The sequence below is a fragment of the Oncorhynchus keta genome, chromosome 22 (assembly GCF_023373465.1).
Source record: "Oncorhynchus keta strain PuntledgeMale-10-30-2019 chromosome 22, Oket_V2, whole genome shotgun sequence".
Classification (NCBI taxonomy): Eukaryota; Metazoa; Chordata; class Actinopteri; order Salmoniformes; family Salmonidae; genus Oncorhynchus; species Oncorhynchus keta.
The window spans coordinates 34,439,672-34,463,959 of record NC_068442.1 but is presented as its reverse complement, the minus strand read 5'-3'; the positions used below and the strand labels follow the sequence as shown (position 1 = coordinate 34,463,959).

The 24,288-nt window shown below is 45.7% G+C and overlaps 1 pseudogene; it reads right to left on the bottom strand.

Moving 5' to 3' along the window:
* The window catches only part of LOC118401384 (serine/threonine-protein kinase STK11-like), a 58,235-nt pseudogene that overhangs the window by 30,801 nt on the left and 3,146 nt on the right, over positions 1-24,288 (bottom strand).

The window sequence follows — 24,288 nt, the reverse complement described above, 5'->3', positions numbered from 1 at the left end:
GTCCTGGGGCATGGTCCTAGGGCTCAGGTCCTCCGAGAGAGAGAAAGAAAGAAGGAGAGAATTAGAGAATGCACACTTAGATTCACACAGGACACGGAATAGGACAGGAGAAGTACTCCAGATATAATAAACTGACCCTAGCCCCCCGACACAAACTACTGCAGCATAAATACCCCTACCCCGGTCAACAGCTCTGCACTCCCCATAGCAACTTGCCCAAGCCCCCCCCCATTTCTCCTTCACCCAAATCCAGATAGCTGATGTTCTGAAAGAGTTGCAAAACCTAGACCCCTACAAATCAGCCTGGGCTAGACAATCTGGTCTCTCTCTTTCTAAAAATTATCAGCCGCAATTGTTACAGCCCTTATTACTAGCCTGTTCAACCTCTCTTTCGTATGGTCTGAGATCCATAAAGATTGGAAAGCTGTCGCGGTGATCCCCCTCTTCAAAGGGTGAGACACTCTTGACCCAAACTGCTACAGACCTATATCTATCCTACCCTGCCTTTCTAAAGTCTTCAAAAGCCAAGTTAACAAACAGATCACTGTCTATTTCGAATCCCACCGTACCTTCTCTGCTATGCAATCTGGTTTCCAAGCTGGTCATGGATGCACATCAGCCAGGCTCAAGGTCCTAAACGATATCATAACCGCCATCGCTAAAAGACAATACTGTGCAGCCATCTTCATCGACCTGGCCAAGGCTTTCGACTCTGTCAATCACCGCATTCTTATCGGCAGACTCAAAAGCCTTGGTTTCTCTAATGACTGCCTTGCCTGGTTCACCAACTACTTCTCAGATAGAGTTCAGTATGTCAAATCAGAGGGCCTGTTGTACGGACCTCTGGCAGTCTCTATGGGGTGCCACAGGGTTCAATTCTCGGGCCAATAAAATTAAAAGATTAAGATGGGCAAAAGAACACAGACACTGGATAGAGGAAATCTGCCTAGAAGGCCATCATCCCGGAGTCGCCTCTTCATTGTTGACATTGAGACTGGTGTTTTGCAGGTACTATTTATTGAAGCTGAGGACTTGTGAGGCATCTGTTTCTCAAACTAGACACTCTGATGTACTTGTCCTCTTGCTCAGTTGTGCACCGGGGCCTCCCACTCTTTCTATTCTGGTTAGGGCCAGTTTGTGCTGTTCTGTGAAGGGAGTAGTATACAGCACTGTACCAGATCTTCACTTTCTTGGTAATTTCTAACATGGAATAGCCTTCATTTCTCAGAACAAGAATAGACTGAGAGGTTTCAGAAGAAAGTTATTTGTTTCTGGCCATTTTGAGCCTGTAATCAAATACACAAATGCTGATGCGCCATATACTCAACTAGTCTAAAGGAGGCCAGTTGTATTGCTTCTTTAAAATCAGCACAATATCACGGATCCCTCTGGAACTTTCATTGCACGCACCTGGCCCCTATTTCCACTGATTGTATTTGTATATATACAGTGGGGAGAACAAGTATCTGATACACTGACGATTTTTCAGGTTTTCCCACTTACAAAGCATGTAGAGGTCTGTAATTTTTATCATAGGTACACTTCAACTGTGAGAGACGGAATCTAAAACAAAAATCCAGAAAATCACATTGTGTGATTTTTAAGTAATTAATTTGCATTTTATTGCATGACATAAGTATTTGATACATCAGAAAAGCAGAACTTAATATTTAGTTACATTACAGAGATGATAGGTTTGCTGTAGTTCTTGACTAGGTTTGCACACACTGCAGCAGGGATTTTGGCCGACTCCTCCATACAGACCTTCTCCAGATCCTTCAAGTTTCGGGGCTGTCGCTGGGCAATACGGACTTTCAGCTCCCTCCAAAGATTTTCTATTGGGTTCAGGTCTGGAGACTGGCTAGGCCACTCCAGGACCTTGAGATGCTTCTTACGGAGCCACTCCTTAGTTGCCCTGGCTGTGTGTTTCGGGTCATTGTCATGCTGGAAGACCCAGCCACGACCCATCTTCAATGCTCTTACTGAGGGAAGGAGGTTGTTGGCCAAGATCTCGCAATATATGGCCCCATCCATCCTCCCCTCAATACGGTGCAGTCGTCCTGTCCCCTTTGCAGAAAAGCATCCCCAAAGAATGATGTTTCCATCTCCATGCTTCACGGTTGGGATGGTGTTCTTGTGGTTGTACTAATCCTTCTTCTTCCTCCAAACACGGCGAGTGGAGTTTAGACCAAAGAGCTCTATTTTTGTCTCATCAGACTACATGACCTCCCATTCCTCCTCTGGATCATCCAGATGGTCATTGGCAAACTTTAGACGGGCCTGGACATGCGTTGGCTTGAGCAGGTGGACCTTGACTGCGCTGCAGGATTTTAATCCATGACGGCGTAGTGTGTTACTAATGGGTTTCTTTGAGACTGTGGTCCCAGCTCTCTTCAGGTCATTGACCAGGTCCTGCCGTGTAGTTCTGGGCTGATCCCTCACCTTCCTCATGATATTTGATGCCCCACGAGGTGAGATCTTGCATGGAGCCCTGGACCGAAGGTGATTGACCGTCATCTTGAACTTCTTCCATTTTCTAATAATTGCGCCAACAGTCGTTGCCTTCTCACCAAGCTGCTTGCCTATTGTCCTGTAGCCCATCCCAGCCTTGTGCAGGTCTACAATTTTATCCCTGATGTCCTTACACGGCTCCCTGGTCTTGGCCATTGAGGAGAGGTTGGAGTCTGTTTGATTGAGTGTGTGGACAGGTGTCTTTTATACAGGTAACGAGTTCAAACATGTGCAGTTAATACAGGTAATTAGTGGAGAACAGGAGGGATTCTTAAAGAAAAACTAAACTAACTCTGTGAGAGCCGGAATTCTTACTGGTTGGTAGGTGATCAAATACTTATGTCATGCAATAAAATAAAAATTAATTACGTAAAAATCATACAATGTGTTTTTCTGGATTTTTGTGTACACATGATAAAAATGACAGACCTCTACATGCTTTGTAAGTAGGAAAACCTGCAAAATCGGCAGTGTATCAAATACTTGGTCTCCCCACTGTATGTGCCCTTTGTTCACCGTGGTGCTGTCGATTATTGTTACAATGTCTGTTTGTGCGTGTGAGTACCTGTCCTGTGCGTTTTGGGCTTTCGTGCCCTTGTGGATTGCACAGATGATTACAGGTCTCATCCCGTGAGTTAATCATCGTGTGCATGTGTTATTTATTCGAGGTACTCCTCGCTCTTTTGTTTGGGTTTCAACCCTGTATTTTGTGAACATGTTTGTTTGGTCTTTGTCCCCGTGCCTTTACACGGCACGCCGTCATTTTGGGTGTAATAAAAAATAAATAAAACGCATTCCTGCTTCTGTCTCCCGATCCTTCATGCCAACGTGACACACAACAGTTTTCGGCTGTGCTAACATAATTGCGAAATGGTTTTCTAATGATCAATTAGCCTTTTAAAATGATAAACTTGGATAATCTAACACAACGTGCCACAGGAGTGATGGTTGCTGATAATGCGCCTCTGTACTCCTATATAGATATTCCATTAAAAAGAAAATGAAAATGCTGTTTTCAGAAACAATAGTAATTTACAACATTAATGTCTACACTGCATTTCTGATCAATTTTATGTTATTTTAATGGACAAAACATTATTGTAAAAAACAAGGACATTTCTAAGTGACCCCAAACTTTTGAACGCTAGTGTAGTTCATTACAAGTGTGTGTGTGACTACACTCTACAAGAATCTGCCGGTTTTCATAATTTTTTTCTAATTCCTTTTAGCACCCAATACAGTGAGCCAAAATGAAATATGATTTTAAAGCAGTTTCGAGACGCCCACGGCCCCTCCCTCTCTATTCTCTTTCAGTGGTCTATCATCACACCAGCACACAGATATGCTTCAGTCATTTGTTGCCATGGTAACTGCAGCCGACATTCGCCAAAGCAACAGCTCATGTAGTCAAGAGTCTTTAAGGGCTGTAAAAAAGACTGGAAAGTTAGGAGAGAGAGAGGCAGCGATAAATAGGCAAAAATTATATTTCTCTCTATACCATTTGTATTTCATATACCTTTGACTATTGGATGTTCTTATAGGCACTTTAGTATTGCCAGTGTAACAGTATAGTTTCCGTCCTTCTCCTCGCTCCTAAATGGGCTCGAACCAGGAACACATCGACAACAGCCACCCTCATAGCAGCGTTACTGTCACAACTCCCACCAAAGGTGGTTCCCCTGCCTGTTCGGGCAGCGCTCGGCATCGCCGGTCTACTAGCTGCCACCGATCCCCTTTTCCTTTTCTGTTTGTTTTATGTTTTATCTTATTGGTTGCACCTGTCTCTTATTTTGTTTTTGATTCAGGACTATTAGCGCCTGTTAGGCCCGCCTGTTTTTGTGCGGGCTTGTTTTCTGTTAGTCAGGTTGTGCGTGTAGTGTTCCTGTCCGTTTGTGCCCTGTGTTGGGTTGGACATTTTTGTGATTATTTCACCTGTTGTTTTGGGGGTTAGCATTGGAAACTGAAATAAAGTCTGGCTTCCCCAGTATCCTCTGCTCTCTGCGTTTGACTCCGCACCCACCACTCCAGGTGTAGTGAGAGTAACCCATGCAGAGCAAGTCTCTACTCCAAGTCTCAGAGTGAGTGACGTTTGAAACGCTATTAGCACGCACACCGCCAACTAGCTAGCCATTTCACATCACATTGTTACACCAACCTAATCTCGGGAGTTGATAGGCTTGAATTCATAAACAGCAAAGCTGCTGGCAAAACGCACGAAAGTGCTGTTTGAATGAATCCTTATGAGCCTGCTGGTGCCCACCATCGCTCAGTCAGACTGCTCTATCAAATCAAAGACTTAATTATAACATAATAACACACAGAAATACAGGCCTTAGGTCATTAATATGGTCAAATCCAAAAACTATCATCTCGAAAACAAAACATTTATTCTTTCAGTGAAATACGGAACCGTTCCGTATTTTATCTAACGGGTGGCATCCATCAGTCTAAATATTCCTGTTACATTGCATAACCTTCAATGTTATGTCATAATTACGTAAAATTGTGGCAAATTAGTTCGCAATGAGCCAGGTGGCCCAAACTGTTGCATTACCCTGACTCTGCGTGCAATGAACGCAAGAGAAGTGACACAATTTCACCTGGTTAATATTGCCTGCTAACCTGGATTTCTTTTAGCTAAATATGCACGTTTAAAAATATATACTTGTGTGTATTGATTTTAAGAAAGGCATTGATGTTTATGGTTAGGTACATGTTGGAGCAACGACAGTCCTTTTTTGCGAATGCGCACTGCATTGATTATATGCAACGCAGGACACGCTAGTAACTAGTAATATCATCAACCATGTGTAGTTATAACTAGTGATTATGATTGATTAAGTTTAATGCTAGCTAGCAACTTACCTTGGCTTCTTACTGCATTCGCGTAACAGGTGGGCTCCTAATGAGGCAGGTGGTTAGAGTGTTGGACTAGTTAACCGTAAGGTTGCAAGATTGAATCCCTGAGCTGACAAGGTAAAAATCTGTCGTTCTGCCTCTGAACAAGGCAGTTAACCCACCGTTCCTAGGCCGTCATTGAAAATAAGAATCTGACTTGCCTGTAAAAAATATATAAATAAAAAATAAAAATCGGCGTCCACAATTACCTCATTTATCGGCCATTACGATTAATCGGTCGACCTCTATTACACACTCACACGGTCAAAATTTTGGACACACCTACTCATTCAAGGGTTTTTATTTTTTACTTTTTTCAGCATTGTAGAATGATAGTGAAGACATCAAAACTATGAAATAACACATGGAATCATGTAGTAACCAACAAAAAAATTAAAATTCATTTTATATTTGAGATTCTTCAAATTAGCCACTTTTGCACACTCTTGGCATTCTCTCAACCAGCTTCACCTGGAATGCGTTCCCACATATGCTGAGCACTTGCTGGCTGCTTTTCCTTCACTCTGCGGTCCAACTCATCCTAAACCATCTCAATTGGGTTGAGGTCGGGTGATTGTGCAAAGCACCCCATGCCATTACACCTCCTGTCAGGGTTTACCAGAATTGGACCCAGAAGCAGACCAGGACAAGGTGAGTATAAAGATGGTGAGTATTTATTAATCAATGAGAACGTGGAGGTAGATAGTTCCGGGTGGAGGAGCGGGCAGCGGAGGTGGGTTGATGGGAGTGGATAGGCAGATCCAATGGATAACAACACACTGGCGACGAGCAGACAGGGATGGGGTATGACAGGGATGGGGTATGACAGGGATGGGGTATGGGTTCCGGGTGAATGGCTGTAGACAAAACAAACGGTGGTAAGTTAAAGGCAAGCAAGACGTACAAAACAATAAAACAAAACAAAACAAACTCTATAAACTGGAGGCTGGTTCGTGGGCACAACATACTGTTCATGGCTAACGATCCTGCAGGGAATGGATGTCAGGTCAGAGCTTTTGAAGGGGAGAGGTGATGATCAGGACAGGTGTGCAGATTACTGATGGGATACAGGTGCGGGTGAACATCGATCTCCCAACAAGCTAATTCGCCCGGCAACCAGACAGGGTGCGTTCCAGGACACCGGAAACACACTCCAGGACAGAAACACAGGCAAACACAGACTCAGGAAGCGGGATTCGTGACACCTCCTCCTCCATGCTTCACGGTGGGAACCACACATGTGGAGCTCCATTCACCTACTCTGCATCTCACAAAGACATGGCGGTTGCAACCAAAAATCTCAAATGAAGACTCAACAGACCAAAGGACAGATTTACACCGGTCTAATGTCTATTGCTCGTGTTTCTTGGCCCAAGCAAGTCTCTTCTTCTTATTGGTGTCCTTTAGTAGTGGTGTCTTTGCAGCAATCCGACCATGAAGGCCTGATTCACACAATTTCCTCTGAACAGTTGATGTTGAGATGTGTCTGTTACTTGAACTCTGTGAAGCATTTATTTTGGTTGCAATTAACTTTAATGAACTTATCCTCTGCAGCAGAGGTAACTCTTGGTCTTCCTTTCCTGTGGAAGGCCTCATGTCATGAGAGCCAGTTTCATCATCGCTCTTGATGGTTTTTGCGACTGCACTTGAAGAAACTTTCAGAGTTCTTGAAATTTTCCAGATTGATTTACCTTCATGTTTTTAAGTAATGATGGAGTGTCATTTTTCTTTGCTTATTTGAGCTGTTCTTGCCATAATATAGACTTGGTCTTTTACCAAATAGGGCTATCTTCTGTATACCACCCCTACCAACACAACTAATTAGCTCAAACGCAATACGAAGGAAAATAAATTCCACAAATTAACTTAACAAGGCACACCTGTTAATTGAAATGCATTCCAGGTGTGCAAAGCTGTCATCAAGGCGAAGGGTGGCTACTTTGAAGAATGTGTGTGTGTGTGTGTGTGTGTGTGTGTGTGTGTGTGTGTGTGTGTGTGTGTGTGTGTGTGTGTGTGTGTGTGTGTGTGTGTGTGTGTGTGTGTGTGTGTGTGTGGATATAGATATAGATGTATTTTTTTAAACACAGGAAATCCTGTTTTTACTGCACTGGGCCTTTAACTACAGCTCATCAGAGGCCCTCACTTCCCAACAAATACTACTACATGAGTTCTCTGATGTTCTGATGTTAGATAGAGGCGTACAAAAGATTGGAAGATGAATTGGCTATAACAAACTACAGCATTTGTGCTAACTAGCAAATGTGAATATTTCCTTTTGGTGTGTAAATTAACACCACGTCATTCCCCATTTGTCCCCACAACATCACAGTAAAGCCTAATAAATTTGCCAAACTATTGTCTACTTGGTGTTCCAGACTAGAAAGTGCATTCCTTGGGCAAGGCCAAAGAAAAGTAAGGTCAACATCATGAAAAGAGATGAATATGTGAATCTGTAAGCAGCAGCATGTCGTGACTGAGATTCAGAGAGGGGAAGGTTGTTGACCTTCTGTAGCTCCTCTTTACCACTGGACAGGAGTCTGCCTCCACACTGAGCTGAAGGCTTGGTCAAGCGCACACACATATGCAGATAAAAGAGACAGAAAACAAACAGATATGCGCTAAATGATCATAAAAGCCTGTTCCAACACAATGGGCCTCCCATAAGAGCTGCAAATGATAGAGTGAGGAGGTGCATTTTCTTTTTTCTCCTCCAGTACCCTGTTACCCACCATTATCAAAATGAGACAAATTGGCATTCAGCGGAGCTCAGATGCAAATGACAACAAATCTATCACATAAGAGATTCATATTACATTCATCCTCGTGTGTTGAAAATAAATGGATTGGACACCGCTCATCACCGGACTGCTGTTTTCCCCAGTTCATCTCCTTTTCAATTTCAATTACTTCTAGCACTCTCTTCAGCACATATTCTGCTTCAAAGACAAAGGGAGTACGATGACTTACTTGTGTAGTCTAATGTGTTGTATTGAGAACCTCTTCTCAGGGTCATACTCAAGCATTCCTGGAAGAAAAATACAAAATAAATTATTGACCGCTTTGTAACCATTTGATGAGATGCATTTATTCCTTTCATTATTTCCTTATTTTTGTGCTGTGTTCAAATCAGGGCTTCTTGAAAACAATGAAAAAGACAATTGTGCATAATGACCATTTCCATCAAGGAAAAAAGGGTGTCAATTAAACCCATCTTAACCTTAGAAATGCATTTTCTATCAACTGCATATTCATGATACATCAAAATGATAATTGTTGTGCTAATGTAAAATCACCACAGTGCCATCTACAGCTCCTAAAGAAAAACCTCCAAGATTGAATCACCGCTACTTACTATAAAGTACATTTGAGTGGACGAATTAAGTCCAATAAAGAGGAAAATCTATAATTCTGTGGTCATACCCTTCTTGTAATACTCTTACTACTGGAACTAATGCTTTCATCTCTAATAAGGTTTAATACCATGAAATAGAATATCGGGAGTGCCAGCAGTAGTGTTAGTCAGTCTTTTACTTCTTAGCAGGCCAGAGAGCAGAGGGCCACACTCCTCTGGAACTCTGTAGTGTCCCTTTCCAATGTTCTCAAACAGCTTATATATGTTATCCCCTTCAAAAGGTTACAGGCTGGTTGTTATGTTATATCTGAAAGTAAAAATTCAATATATTCCAAAAATAAAATTAAAATAAAATCAGGCATGAAATAAATATGCCATCTGAAACCATTAATCTGCGAGTGGCCACTCACAGTGTGACACCAGCAGACCAGATGTCCACTTTGAACCCTGAGAAAGTGTCCAGGCCATTGGCAATCTCTGGGGGCTGGAAGGCAGGAGAGCCCTGGCTCGTACATGTGTCGTCCTCCGTAAACGGGTGCAGCGCTTGAGAGGGAGAACACCAGGGGGACACAGACATCATCAGAAGGGCTCAGAGCTTTTCTTGGGCAAGTCTCTTGTTTTGGGGTTTGCAAATGTAGCCCACTGATGTTGAACTATGCCCAAATTGAAATGCAATAAAGTTGACATCAAAAACTATTAGAGAATATAATTACCTCTACTACACCCAGGTCAGAGATCTTTAGTGCACCGTCCGTCGTCAGCAGTAGATTCCCTGGTTTAATATCTTTATGAACTATTCCCTGGCTGTGCAAATAATATAATAATAATAATAATATATAATAATAATATATGCCATTTAGCAGACGCAAATATTCCAAGCCATCTAGCAGCTGACAAAAGTACCTGGGTAAAAAGAGAAATGTATACAGTTGAAGTCGGAAGTTCACATACATCTTAGCCAAATACATTTAACCTCAGTTTTCACAATTCCTGACATTTAATCCAAGTAAAAATCATGTTTTAGGTTAGTTAGGATCACCACTTTATTTTAAGAATGTGAAATGTCAGAATACTAGTAGAGAGAATGATTCATTTCAGCTTTTATTTCTTTCATCATATTCCTAGTGGGTCAGAAGTTTACATACACTCAATTAGTATTTGGTAGCAATGCCTTTAAATTGTTTAACTTGGGTCAAACGTTTTGGGTAGCCTTCCACAAGCTTCCCACAATAAATTGGGTGAATTTTGGCCTATTCATCCTGACAGAGCTGGTGTAACTGAGTCAGGTTTGTAGGCCTCCTTGCTCGCACACACTTTTTCAGTTCTGCCCACAAATTTTCTATAGAATTGAGGTCAGGGCTTTGTGATGGCCACTCCAATACCTTGACCTATTTTTCCTTAAGCCATTTTGCCACAATTTTGGAAGTATGCTGGCGGCCCCTGAACAGGCAGTTAACCCACTGTTCCTAGGCCGTCATTGAAAATAAGAATTTGTTCTTAACTGACTTGCCTAGTTAAATAAAGGTAAAATAAATAAAAATTAAAAATGATAAAATTGTCCATTTGGAAGACCCATTTGCGACCAAGCTTTAACTTCCTGACTGATGTCTTGAGATGTTGCTTCAATATATCCACATAATTTATCCTCCTCATGATGCCATCTATTTTGTGAAGTGCACCAGTCCCTCCTGCAGAAAAGCACCCCCACAACATAATGCTGCCACCCCCGTGCTTCACTGTTGGGACGGTGTTCTTCGGCTTGCAAGCCTTCCCCTTTTTCCTCCGAACATAACTATGGTCATTATGGCCAAAAAGTTATATTTTTGTTTCATCGGACCAGAGGACATTTCTCCAAAAAGTACAATCTTCGTCCCCATGTACAGTTGCAAACTGTAGTCTGGCTTTTTTTATGGTGGTTTTGGAGAAGCGGCTTCTTCCTTGCTGAGTGACCTTACAGGTGATGTCGATATAGGACTAATTTTTACTGTGGATATAGATACTTCTGTCCCCGTTTCCTCCAGCATCTTCACAAGGTCCTCTGCTGTTGTTCTGGGATTGATTTGCACTTTTTGCACTAAAGTACGTTCATCTCTAGGAGACAGAACACGTCTCCTTCTTGAGAGGTATGATGGCTGCGTGGTCCCATGGTGTTTATACTTGCGTGCTATTCCATGTACAGATGAACGTGGTAACTTCAGGCATTTGGAAATTGCTCCCAAGGACTTGTGGTCTACAATTTTTTTTCTGAGGTCTTGGCTGATTTCCCCATGATGTCAGCAAAGAAGCACTGAGTGTGAAGGTAGGCCTTGAAATACATCCAAAGGTACACCTCCAATTGACTCACATTATGTCAATTAGCCTATCAGAAGCTTCTAAAGCCATGACATTATTTTCTGGAATTTTCAAAGCTGTTTAAATGCACAGTCAACTTAGTGTATGTAAACTTCTGACCCACTGGAATTGTGATACAGTGAATTATAAGTGAAATAATCTGTCTGTAAACAATTGTTGGAAAAATGACTTGTGTCATGCACAAAGTAGATGTCCTAACCGACTTGTTAACAACAAATTTGTGGAGTTTTAATGACTCCAACCTAAGTGTATGTAAACTTCTGTCTTCAACTGTGTCTGTATTAACTTTGGTGTTTGGTCAGATATCTTCAAGCCACATATCTACAATTATTGAATTGAGATGAAAGATAAACATACCCATGAGCTTGAAAAACTAGAAACCTTTTCTCATCAACACTGTCCAACATCTCCTGCATTCCACATACACAATTTTCCATCACCATATACGTAAGCAGAGTCAAGGAAAAGAGACAAGGTGGCAATTGTTTCATACTGGTAACCTAGCAAGGTATCAAAACGAAAGTGCTATATCTTCATCACCAAAGGATTTGTATTAATTCAACACAAATGACCTTGAATCCTGTCTACATTACTGATCAATATGTGGTTGACTGACTAGTTACTAATCCATCAAACTAGCTAGACACACAAAATATTGTCAATCCAAGATAACTCTGGAAAAATATTTGCCCTGAGAATAAATTGATCTTCCTGAATGGACCGAAGATGAGACAATGAAAGTGTACAAATGGATTGTGAAATTGAATGTCAAAACAATACTAAATTCTGTATTCACAATTCTCAGGGTCACTTATAGAAGGCACTTATCTAACCAGCAGCCCCAGCCAGAGAGGAAGAAGAGCAGGGAGGAGAGAGACATGAAAGGTGGGGATATTTCCATCCTGTTGGATTGGGGAGGGCTGGTTGGTTGGGTAAACAGGCAGGTCTATGACAGTAGGAGGCAGTTAGTCACGACTGCGTCAGTGTTCCTCTCTCCCAAGGAGGGGGAGGGGGGGCCCAGTCAGCCCACAGTATGCGCTTCACACCCATATTAGAACCCCCATTAACTAACCGCTGGAGGGACTTCACATGACCGGTGAGAAAGGCACAGGAAGGAGCGGGAGAGAGGAAAAGGGAAGGGAGAGGGGGGCTGCCCTCATTGCCGGTTCAATCAGTAACACACATTAGGAGTAAATTGAGTGAATAGATGATGCAGCTGGGCTGCAGTCAGACGGGGCTGAAGGAGCACTCACCACTGCTGGGCCCATCTGACGTAGGAGCCATGGGCTTTCAGACAGGGGTTGGCCGGGCGGGCGGAAAGAACATTTTTGAGAGGCAAATGATTTGTGTTTTTAAAGGTAGAATTCTACGTATTCACACTTCTGGCTCTGTGCAAAAAGACAGGTAACAAAAACATATGGTTCCGTGTTGCTTTTAGAAACTTTTTTGCAACTATTCTCAGAGTTTTTTTAGAAGCAGAAGCCAGAGCTCTCACGCCCTTAACAGATTTGTGTTCCAGACAAATAACTCAGTCACGTTTTTCATCACTGCTCTTTTACAGCCGCAATGCAAAGTGACCTGTGAGCCACAATGTTCCAACAGAGCATGCTGCAGATGAAAAGAACAGACCCCTTGACACTAAATTATAAACACAAACACGTGTCGCTAGACAAAGCGGAGCCATTCCATTAAGTCAATCTAGCTAGTATGACTCAGCAACTAAAATGAAAACCATGTCATAACTTCCTATAATATGTTCTCACCTCAACAATTACGTGGTCTAAAATGTAAATTGGGATTTATTTTTTTACTTGACTGAACATTGGCTGAATCATTCATGGTCTAAACTGTACTAAATCAATTGGGGAGAGCCTTTTAATGTCCGACAACAAAGGGTAATGAGTGTTTTATGTGGTGTAGAGCGGCAGACTTCTAAGGACAAGCCAGAGATTATTAGAATCAAAGAGTGAGTGAGTTGGGGGGAGGAAGAGAGCAGAAGGTAAAGGCCTTGTGAAGTTAGTTAGTCCATCTAATACTGAGGGTCATGTTGCTGTATTCCCCCAACAGGACAACAGAGACCTCGTCTGGTCATACCACTGAATTACAGCAACATGACATTTCCGGTGAAAGTGACTATTGGTGCATTGAAACTCATTTGAAGGACAGTGCACACTTGTCTTTACAGTTGATATGCATAGCTTACTCTACTGTTCCATGGGAAAACAATAATTCCCATACTGTGAGAAAAGTAGCCGCAAAATAGACTCGCATATCCCACTATCCACACATTATAATGCTTGGACAAATCTTATGCAGTGCTTTGAAGTCTTCGTTAGTACGATTTGTACAACTAATGAGACATCACTATGATTTAGATAGACTCCTGCTAAAGAATAAAAACACAATCATCATTTTTAAAGGACATATCTTTTGCTTCTCCTCATTATACAAAACCTCGACCAACTGGATAATATGATTGTGCCTCAATCTTCTTAACAGCTGAATCTCTCTGTAAGGAAAATGTTTTTTTAAACTGTTTAGATATATGGCATTGGGAAAAGTGAATTAATTTCACTACGAAATAATTATGCAGTTTCATCAGCACTGATAACAACAAAAAACACAGAGGGCCAAAGTAATTTGAACAACCTCAACGCTGTTTTATCTTCTGACCTTCTAAAGGCAGGATTTAGTGAGAAAACCATAATTACTCTTAAAAAGCTAAATTGAATCACTTCAACTAATAGTGGTTACTATTACTCTCAGTGATTCTTAAAAGGCACAGTAACACCTGAGGTACATGCACTGATTAGAAGCACATTCACACACCAAACAAACAAGAATAGTCTATTATGCATCTATCAACACTAAAATTATTGTGAAGACCATTGCAAAGCGTCTCACATACTTTTTGACATTTTGCTCCCCATTTTGGATGCGTCTCAGTTTCTTCTTCTTAAGGATCTTGACAGCCCTCCTACAGAGTGTCTCAGAGTCCAGCATCTCCTTCACCTTCCCATAGGAGCAGGTCTCCCATCAGGGAGGTCTCCCATCAGGTACTTCCCAATCAGCTTGGTCCTCTTCCTCCGCGGCTCGTAGATGACTTCTGTGGAGTCGATGCGATGGACGAAGGTGTCCATGGTCAGGTGATTCTCCAAATAGTCCATGTGTTCATGGAAGTCCCCGTCACTCATAGTTTCCCCTTTGAGCGACGTGATTGTTTTTAATACTTATGTGTTGTATGTTTCTGGATATCCTGGGTCGGACAATACTCCTACAATGAATACGAATGCAGACTAATGTATTGAAATGTGGGATGCTGCAACTGCAGAAATGCAACAGAAGATTCGCCTTAACCTGCTGACAATGTAGCACTGCTTGAGTATGGTGACCAGAGAGGTGAGTGGACCTGGTGTCCAATATTACAGGTCTACAGAGTTTGGCTCTGATAAGAGGGAATGTTTGGTTCTCTGTCTATGTGCTCAGATGATACAGGCTTATTCCATCCTTCTTAGCCATGTCCTTGTGACACCTGGAAACTGCTTTGATGAGTGCTTTGGTTGTTGGTTAATGTAATCATGTTTTGGACAAACCATGTAATTACGTTCTGTTTGCATAATTGCTATTATTCAAGTGTAATAATGAATTGTGAATGTGGTGTATGATGATAGATTTTCAACGAGGTATTTACAAAGCTTGGGTAATCGAATGTTCTACTTCCATCCATGTTCTGAATAAATCCTGGGTACTTGCCAAGCCTGCACAACTGTCCATCCAGTTTCAATGAATCATTGTAGGGATCCTCAGATCTGCAATACAAATGCACAATCACATGCATATGCATTTTGATGAAATTCACGAGACTGAAATGCATGGAAAGTGCAAATGCATTTGTACACTACCATGTCTATACACACTACGATACTACCATGTCAATACACATGACCAATGATGCGGATGTGCTATCATAACGGTATACATTTCAATACTAGTTCACTAGCTCCTATCATTACAACAAACAATGCTGAATATTTTTATGAACATCACATCCACTCAACAACATAGCAGGCCCATAGGCGGAAATCCCAGGGGGGACGCAACCCCCCTATCCTGGGAAAAATATGATTTGTCCCCCCCAATATATCACTGTAAACATAACTATGTAATTTCAATCATATTAATAATATACAATGAAAGCACTTGTGCTAATTATAGACACTTAATAGTGAGGTTTTAAAGTTTCAAAAGATTGCGACCCCCGCCCTTTGCCTCACAATGGTTTGATCCACTGCCAGTTCCTTATCTGGCAGGCACTCAATACACGTAATTGACGTGAGGTTAATCCAGTCAATCGCGCCATAGCAATGTTTTTTTTATGTTGGCAGGGTTTACACACACACTAGCTGAATTTGCAGAGCTAGCAGGCAAACATTAACTATTAAGCTTGCTAGTACCTATTCCATTTATGTGGCGTCGTTAAAGATGGAATCTGCACTATTTATTTATATTGATTTATTTCACATTTATTTAACCAGGTAGGCAAGTTGAGAACAAGTTCTCATTTACAATTGCGACCTGGCCAAGATGAAGCAAAGCAGTTCGACACAAACAACGACACAGTTACATATGGAGTAAAACAAACATACAGTCAATAATACAGTATAAACAAGTCTATATACGATGTGAGCAAATGAGGTGAGAAGGGAGGTAAAAGCAAAAAAAGGCCATGGTGGCAAAGTAAATACAAAATAGCAAGTAAAACACTGGAATGGTAGATTTGCAGTGGAAGAATGTGCAAAGGAGAAATAAAAAATAATGGGGTGCAAAGGAGAAAAATAAATACAGTAGGGAAAGAGGTAGTTGTTTGGGCTAAATTATATGTGGGCTATGTACAGGTGCAGTAATCTTGGAGCTGCTCTGACAGTTGGTGCTAAAGCTAGTGAGGGAGATAAGTGTTTCCAGTTTCAGAGATTTTTGTAGTTCATTCCAGTCATTGGCAGCAGAGAACTGGAAGGAGAGGCGGCCAAAGAAAGAATTGGTTTTGGGGGTGACTAGAGAGATATATCTGCTGGAGCGTGTGCTACAGGTGGGAGATGCTATGGTGACCAGCGAGCTGAGATAAGGGGGGACTTTACCAAGCAGGTTCTTGTAGATGACCTGGAGCCAGTGGGTATGAAGCGAGGGCCAGCCAACGAGAGCGTACAGGTCGCAATGGTGGGTAGCATATGGGGCTTTGGTGACAAAACGGATTGCACTGTGATAGACTGCATCCAATTTGTTGAGTAGGGTATTGGAAGCTATTTTGTAAATGAGATCGCCGAAGTCGAGGATTGGTAGGATGGTCAGTTTTACAAGAGTATGTTTGGCAGCATGAGTGAAGGATGCTTTGTTGCGAAAAAGGAAGCCAATTCTAGATTTAACTTTGGATTGGAGATGTTTGATATGGGTCTGGAAGGAGCGTTTACAGTCTAACCAGACACCTAAGTATTTGTAGTTGTCCACGTATTCTAAGTCAGAGCCGTCCAGAGTAGTGATGTTGGACAGGCGGGCAGGTGCAGGTAGCGATCGGTTGAAGAGCATGCACTATCGTCAGTTTATTCCAAGATCAGCATACAGCTGTAGTGCTTCAAAGTCCCTGTGATAAGGTTAGCGATAAACTGAACTCCCAACTGAACTACACTCTCTTCTACCATATTCTTAAATATCTTTAATGGTCTCGTTGCAAAAGCTCAAATGTCGCTATGGGACTTTGAAGCACATATGTGCCGATCTTAGAGTAAACTGACGATAGCAAAGATTATAGCAAACACCACAGAAACGGAATTGGTGCATGCTAGCTTTGCAAATTCAGCTATTGTTGGAAGCCAGCCAATATGAAACAAACTATTCAAATTACAAAAGGTTGCAGCATATGTTGTGTAAATGGTGAACTCATACAGCTGTCAACTCTTGTCGCTGCAATCCGTTTCACATTTGCTAGCTACCTTTTAGATCGAAGCCCATATAGAATGATAGAAGATAAGATGATAGAAGCACATCTCCTAATTTGTGCAGCTAGCCAGCCTGCCAGGTAGAAAAATGTATTCTTTAAAAAAATATATATATATATATTTTTCAGTACATTTTTCAGTAAACGCAAAGCAAGAACCCTAGTAGCCTTAGAGTAGTTGATCATATTTCATAAGAAAGAAGTGAAATGCTCATGGAAATGTTTCACAATGATGTCATTAGGCAGATCAGGCAACAGAGGGCACACAGACAGCAGAGCTGGGGGCAGATGGGCAGGGACAGACTGGCAGAGACAGGGAGTCTCAGGTAAGTTTGTTGAGTCTTTGTTTGGCAACATAGGGACATAATAGGGACATAATAGGAAAATGCCATGGATAACCCCACTCTCAACTTAAACTGGTGACTGAACTAAGATGTGTTTAAGGCAATGGTATTGCTGTTGTGATTAATTGTGTAGTTTTTGGTACAGATAGTTAGGAGTACGGCAAACACCTTTATTTATTTTCTAGAGACAGGCTGTTAGGTAGTGAGGGTGGTGAAAGAGAAAGAGCCAGGGAGAGAGACTTCAGAGGACAGTGTCACAGCCACGGCAGGACCAGGTGTCAACCTTGTTGCGAGCTGCACCAGTATAGGAAAAGTGGCACAGCCACGGCAGGACCAGGTTTCAACCTTGCTGCCAGCTGCACCAGTATAGGGAACAGTGACACAGCCACGGCAGGACCAGGTGTCAACCTTGTTGCGAGCTGCACCAGTATAGGAAAAGTGGCACAGCCACGGCAGGACCAGGTGTCAACCTCGTTGCCAGCAGCACCAGTATAGGGAACAGTGGCACAGCCACGGCAGGACCAGGTGTCAACCTCGTTGCCAGCAGCACCAGTATAGGGAACAGTGGCACAGCCATGGCAGGACCAGGTGTCAACCTTGTTGCCAGCAGCACCAGTATAGGGAACAGTGGCACAGCCATGACAGGACCAGGTTTCAACCTTGTTGCCAGCAGCACCAGTATAGGGAACAGTGGCACAGCCACGGCAGGACCAGGTGTCAACCTTGTTGCCAGCTGCACCAGTATAGGGAACAGTGGCACAGCCACGGCAGGACCAGGTTTCAACCTTGTTGCCAGCTGCACCAGTATAGAGAACAGTGGCACAGCCACGGCAGGACCAGGTTTCAACCTTGTTGCCAGCAGCACCAGTATAGGGAACAGTGGCACAGCCATGGCAGACCCAGGTTTCGAACTTGTTGCCAGCTGCACCAGTATAGGGAACAGTGGCACAGCCACGGCAGGACCAGGTTTCAACCTTGTTGCCAGCTGCACCAGTATAGAGAACAGTGGCACAGCCATGACAGGACCAGGTTTCAACCTTGTTGCCAGCAGCACCAGTATAGGGAACAGTGGCACAGCCATGACAGGACCAGGTTTCAACCTTGTTGCCAGCTGCACCAGTATAGGGAACAGTGGCACAGCCACGGCAGGACCAGGTGTCAACCTTGTTGCCAGCTGCACCAGTATAGGGAACAGTGGCACAGCCATGGCAGGACCAGGTGTCAACCTTGTTGCCAGCTGCACCAGTATAGGGGACAGTGGCACAGCCATGACAGGACCAGGTTTCAACCTTGCTGCCAGCTGCACCAGTATAGGGGACAGTGGCACAGCCATGGCAGGACCAGGTGTCAACCTTGTTGCCAGCTGCACCAGTATAGGGAACAGTGGCACAGCCATGGCAGACCCAGGTTTCGAACTTGTTGCCAGCTGCACCAGTATAGGGGACAGTGGCACAGCCATGACAGGACCAGGTTTCAACCTTGTTGCCAGCAGCACCAGTATAGGGAACAGTGGCACAGCCACGGCAGGACCAGGTGTCAACCTTGTTGCCAGCTGCACCAGTATAGGGAACAGTGGCACAGCCATGACAGGACCAGGTTTCAACCTTGTTGCCAGCAGCACCAGTATAGGGAACAGTGGCACAGCCATGACAGGACCAGGTTTCAACCTTGTTGCCAGCTGCACCAGTATAGGGAACAGTGGCACAGCCACGGCAGGACCAGGTGTCAACCTTGTTGCCAGCTGCACCAGTATAGGGGACAGTGACACAGCCATGGCAGACCCAGGTTTCAACCTTGTTGCCAGCTGCACCAGTATAGGGAACAGTGGCACAGCCACGGCAGGACCAGGTTTCAACCTTGTTGCCAGCTGCACCAGTATAGGGGACAGTGGCACAGCCACGGCAGGACCAGGTTTCAACCTTGTTGCCAGCTGCACCAGTATAGGGGACAGTGACACAGCCACGGCAGGACCAGGTTTCAACCTTGTTGCCAGCTGCACCAGTATAGGGAACAGTGGCACAGCCATGGCAGGACCAGGTTTCAACCTTGTTGCCAGCTGCACCAGTATAGGGAACAGTGGCACAGCCACGGCAGGACCAGGTGTCAACCTTGTTGCCAGCTGCACCAGTATAGGGAACAGTGGCACAGCCATGACAGGACCAGGTTTCAACCTTGTTGCCAGCTGCACCAGTATAGGGAACAGTGGCACAGCCACGGCAGGACCAGGTGTCAACCTTGTTGCCAGCTGCACCAGTATAGGGGACAGTGACACAGCCATGGCAGACCCAGGTTTCAACCTTGTTGCCAGCTGCACCAGTATAGGGAACAGTGGCACAGCCACGGCAGGACCAGGTTTCAACCTTGTTGCCAGCTGCACCAGTATAGGGGACAGTGGCACAGCCACGGCAGGACCAGGTTTCAACCTTGTTGCCAGCTGCACCAGTATAGGGGACAGTGACACAGCCACGGCAGGACCAGGTTTCAACCTTGTTGCCAGCTGCACCAGTATAGGGAACAGTGGCACAGCCACGGCAGGACCAGGTTTCAACCTTGTTGCCAGCTGCACCAGTATAGGGAACAGTGGCACAGCCACGGCAGGACCAGGTTTCAACCTTGTTGCCAGCTGCACCAGTATAGGGAACAGTGGCACAGCCATGGCAGACCCAGGTTTCGAACTTGTTGCCAGCTGCACCAGTATAGGGAACAGTGACACAGCCATGGCAGGACCAGGTTTCAACCTTGTTGCCAGCTGCACCAGTATAGGGGACAGTGACACAGCCACGGCAGGACCAGGTTTCAACCTTGTTGCCAGCTGCACCAGTATAGGGAACAGTGGCACAGCCATGGCAGACCCAGGTTTCGAACTTGTTGCCAGCTGCACCAGTATAGGGAACAGTGACACAGCCATGGCAGGACCAGGTTTCAACCTTGTTGCCAGCTGCACCAGTATAGGGGACAGTGACACAGCCACGGCAGGACCAGGTTTCAACCTTGTTGCCAGCTGCACCAGTATAGGGAACAGTGGCACAGCCATGGCAGACCCAGGTTTCGAACTTGTTGCCAGCTGCACCAGTATAGGGAACAGTGGCACAGCCACGGCAGGACCAGGTGTCAACCTTGTTGCCAGCTGCACCAGTATAGGGAACAGTGGCACAGCCACGGCAGGACCAGGTTTCAACCTTGTTGCCAGCTGCACCAGTATAGGGAACAGTGGCACAGCCACGGCAGGACCAGGTTTCAACCTTGTTGCCAGCTGCACCAGTATAGGGGACAGTGACACAGCCATGGCAGGACCAGGTTTCAACCTTGTTGCCAGCTGCACCATTATAGGGAACAGTGGCACAGCCACGGCAGGACCAGGTTTCAACCTTGTTGCCAGCTGCACCAGTATAGGGGACAGTGGCACAGCCATGGCAGGACCAGGTTTCAACCTTGTTGCCAGCTGCACCAGTATAGGGGACAGTGACACAGCCACGGCAGGACCAGGTTTCAACCTTGTTGCCAGCTGCACCAGTATAGGGAACAGTGACACAGCCACGGCAGGACCAGGTTTCAACCTTGTTGCCAGCTGCACCAGTATAGGGGACAGTGACACAGCCACGGCAGGACCAGGTTTCAACCTTGTTGCCAGCTGCACCAGTATAGAGAACAGTGGCACAGCCACGGCAGGACCAGGTTTCAACCTTGTTGCCAGCTGCACCAGTATAGGGGACAGTGACACAGCCATGGCAGGACCAGGTTTCAACCTTGTTGCCAGCAGCACCAGTATAGGGAACAGTGGCACAGCCATGGCAGACCCAGGTTTCAACCTTGTTGCCAGCTGCACCAGTATAGGGAACAGTGGCACAGCCATGGCAGACCCAGGTTTCAACCTTGTTGCCAGCTGCACCAGTATAGGGAACAGTGGCACAGCCATGGCAGACCCAGGTTTCAACCTTGTTGCCAGCTGCACCAGTATAGGGAACAGTGGCACAGCCATGGCAGACCCAGGTTTCAACCTTGTTGCCAGCTGCACCAGTATAGGGAACAGTGGCACAGCCATGGCAGACCCAGGTTTCAACCTTGTTGCCAGCTGCACCAGTATAGGGAACAGTGGCACAGCCATGGCAGACCCAGGTTTCAACCTTGTTGCCAGCTGCACCAGTATAGGGAACAGTGGCACAGCCATGGCAGACCCAGGTTTCAACCTTGTTGCCAGCAGCACCAGTATAGAGAACAGTGGCACAGCCACGGCAGGACCAGGTTTCAACCTTGTTGCCAGCTGCACCAGTATAGGGAACAGTGGCACAGCCATGGCAGACCCAGGTTTCAACCTTGTTGCCAGCAGCACCAGTATAGGGAACAGTGGCACAGCCATGGCAGACCCAGGTTTCAACCTTGTTGCCAGCTGCACCAGTATAGGGAACAGTGACACAGCCATGGCAGACCCAGGTTTCAACCTTGTTGCCAGCAGCACCAGTATAGGGAACAGTGGCACAGCCATGGCAGACCCAGGTTTCAACCTTGTTGCCAGCAGCACCAGTATAGGGAACAGTGGCACAGCCATGGCAGACCCAGGTTTCAACCTTGTTGCCAGCAGCACCAGTATAGGGAACAGTGGCACAGCCATGGCAGACCCAGGTTTCAACCTTGTTGCCAGCAGCACCAGTATAGGGAACAGTGGCACAGCCATGGCAGACCCAGGTTTCGAACTTGTTGCCAGCTGCACCAGTATAGGGAACAGTGACACAGCCATGGCAGACCCAGGTTTCAACCTTGTTGCCAGCAGCACCAGTATAGGGAACAGTGGCACAGCCATGGCAGACCCAGGTTTCAACCTTGTTGCCAGCAGCACCAGTATAGGGAACAGTGGCACAGCCATGGCAGACCCAGGTTTCGAACTTGTTGCCAGCTGCACCAGTATAGGGAACAGTGGCACAGCCACGGCAGGACCAGGTTTCAACCTTGTTGCCAGCTGCACCAGTATAGAGAACAGTGGCACAGCCACGGCAGGACCAGGTTTCAACCTTGTTGCCAGCTGCACCAGTATAGGGAACAGTGGCACAGCCACGGCAGGACCAGGTTTCAACCTTGTTGCCAGCTGCACCAGTATAGGGAACAGTGGCACAGCCACGGCAGGACCAGGTTTCAACCTTGTTGCCAGCTGCACCAGTATAGAGAACAGTGGCACAGCCACGGCAGGACCAGGTTTCAACCTTGTTGCCAGCTGCACCAGTATAGGGAACAGTGACACAGCCATGGCAGACCCAGGTTTCAACCTTGTTGCCAGCAGCACCAGTATAGGGAACAGTGGCACAGCCATGGCAGACCCAGGTTTCAACCTTGTTGCCAGCAGCACCAGTATAGGGAACAGTGGCACAGCCATGGCAGACCCAGGTTTCAACCTTGTTGCCAGCAGCACCAGTATAGGGAACAGTGGCACAGCCATGGCAGACCCAGGTTTCGAACTTGTTGCCAGCTGCACCAGTATAGGGAACAGTGGCACAGCCACGGCAGGACCAGGTTTCAACCTTGTTGCCAGCTGCACCAGTATAGGGAACAGTGACACAGCCATGGCAGACCCAGGTTTCAACCTTGTTGCCAGCAGCACCAGTATAGGGAACAGTGGCACAGCCATGGCAGACCCAGGTTTCAACCTTGTTGCCAGCAGCACCAGTATAGGGAACAGTGGCACAGCCATGGCAGACCCAGGTTTCGAACTTGTTGCCAGCTGCACCAGTATAGGGAACAGTGACACAGCCATGGCAGACCCAGGTTCCAACCTTGTTGCCAGCAGCACCAGTATAGGGAACAGTGGCACAGCCATGGCAGACCCAGGTTTCAACCTTGTTGCCAGCAGCACCAGTATAGGGAACAGTGGCACAGCCATGGCAGACCCAGGTTTCGAACTTGTTGCCAGCTGCACCAGTATAGGGAACAGTGGCACAGCCATGGCAGACCCAGGTTTCAACCTTGTTGCCAGCTGCACCAGTATAGGGAACAGTGGCACAGCCATGGCAGGACCAGGTGTCAACCTTGTTGCCAGCTGCACCAGTATAGGGGACAGTGGCACAGCCATGGCAGGACCAGGTTTCAACCTTGCTGCCAGCTGCACCAGTATAGGGGACAGTGGCACAGCCATGGCAGGACCAGGTGTCAACCTTGCTGCCAGCTGCACCAGTATAGGGGACAGTGGCACAGCCATGGCAGGACCAGGTGTCAACCTTGCTGCCAGCTGCACCAGTATAGGGGACAGTGGCACAGCCATGGCAGGACCAGGTGTCAACCTTGTTGCGAGAAGCACCAGTATAGGGAACAGTGGCACAGCCATGACAGGACCAGGTTTCAACCTTGTTGCCAGCTGCACCAGTATAGGGGACAGTGGCACAGCCATGGCAGGACCAGGTGTCAACCTTGTTGCCAGCTGCACCAGTATAGGGAACAGTGGCACAGCCACGGCAGGACCAGGTTTCAACCTTGTTGCCAGCTGCACCAGTATAGGGAACAGTGGCACAGCCACGGCAGGACCAGGTGTCAACCTTGTTGCCAGCTGCACCAGTATAGAGAACAGTGGCACAGCCACGGCAGGACCAGGTTTCAACCTTGTTGCCAGCAGCACCAGTATAGGGAACAGTGGCACAGCCACGGCAGGACCAGGTGTCAACCTTGTTGCGAGAAGCACCAGTATAGGGGACAGTGGCACAGCCATGACAGGACCAGGTGTCAACCTTGTTGCGAGAAGCACCAGTATAGGGGACAGTGGCACAGCCATGACAGGACCAGGTTTCAACCTTGTTGCCAGCTGCACCAGTATAGAGAACAGTGGCACAGCCACGGCAGGACCAGGTTTCAACCTTGTTGCC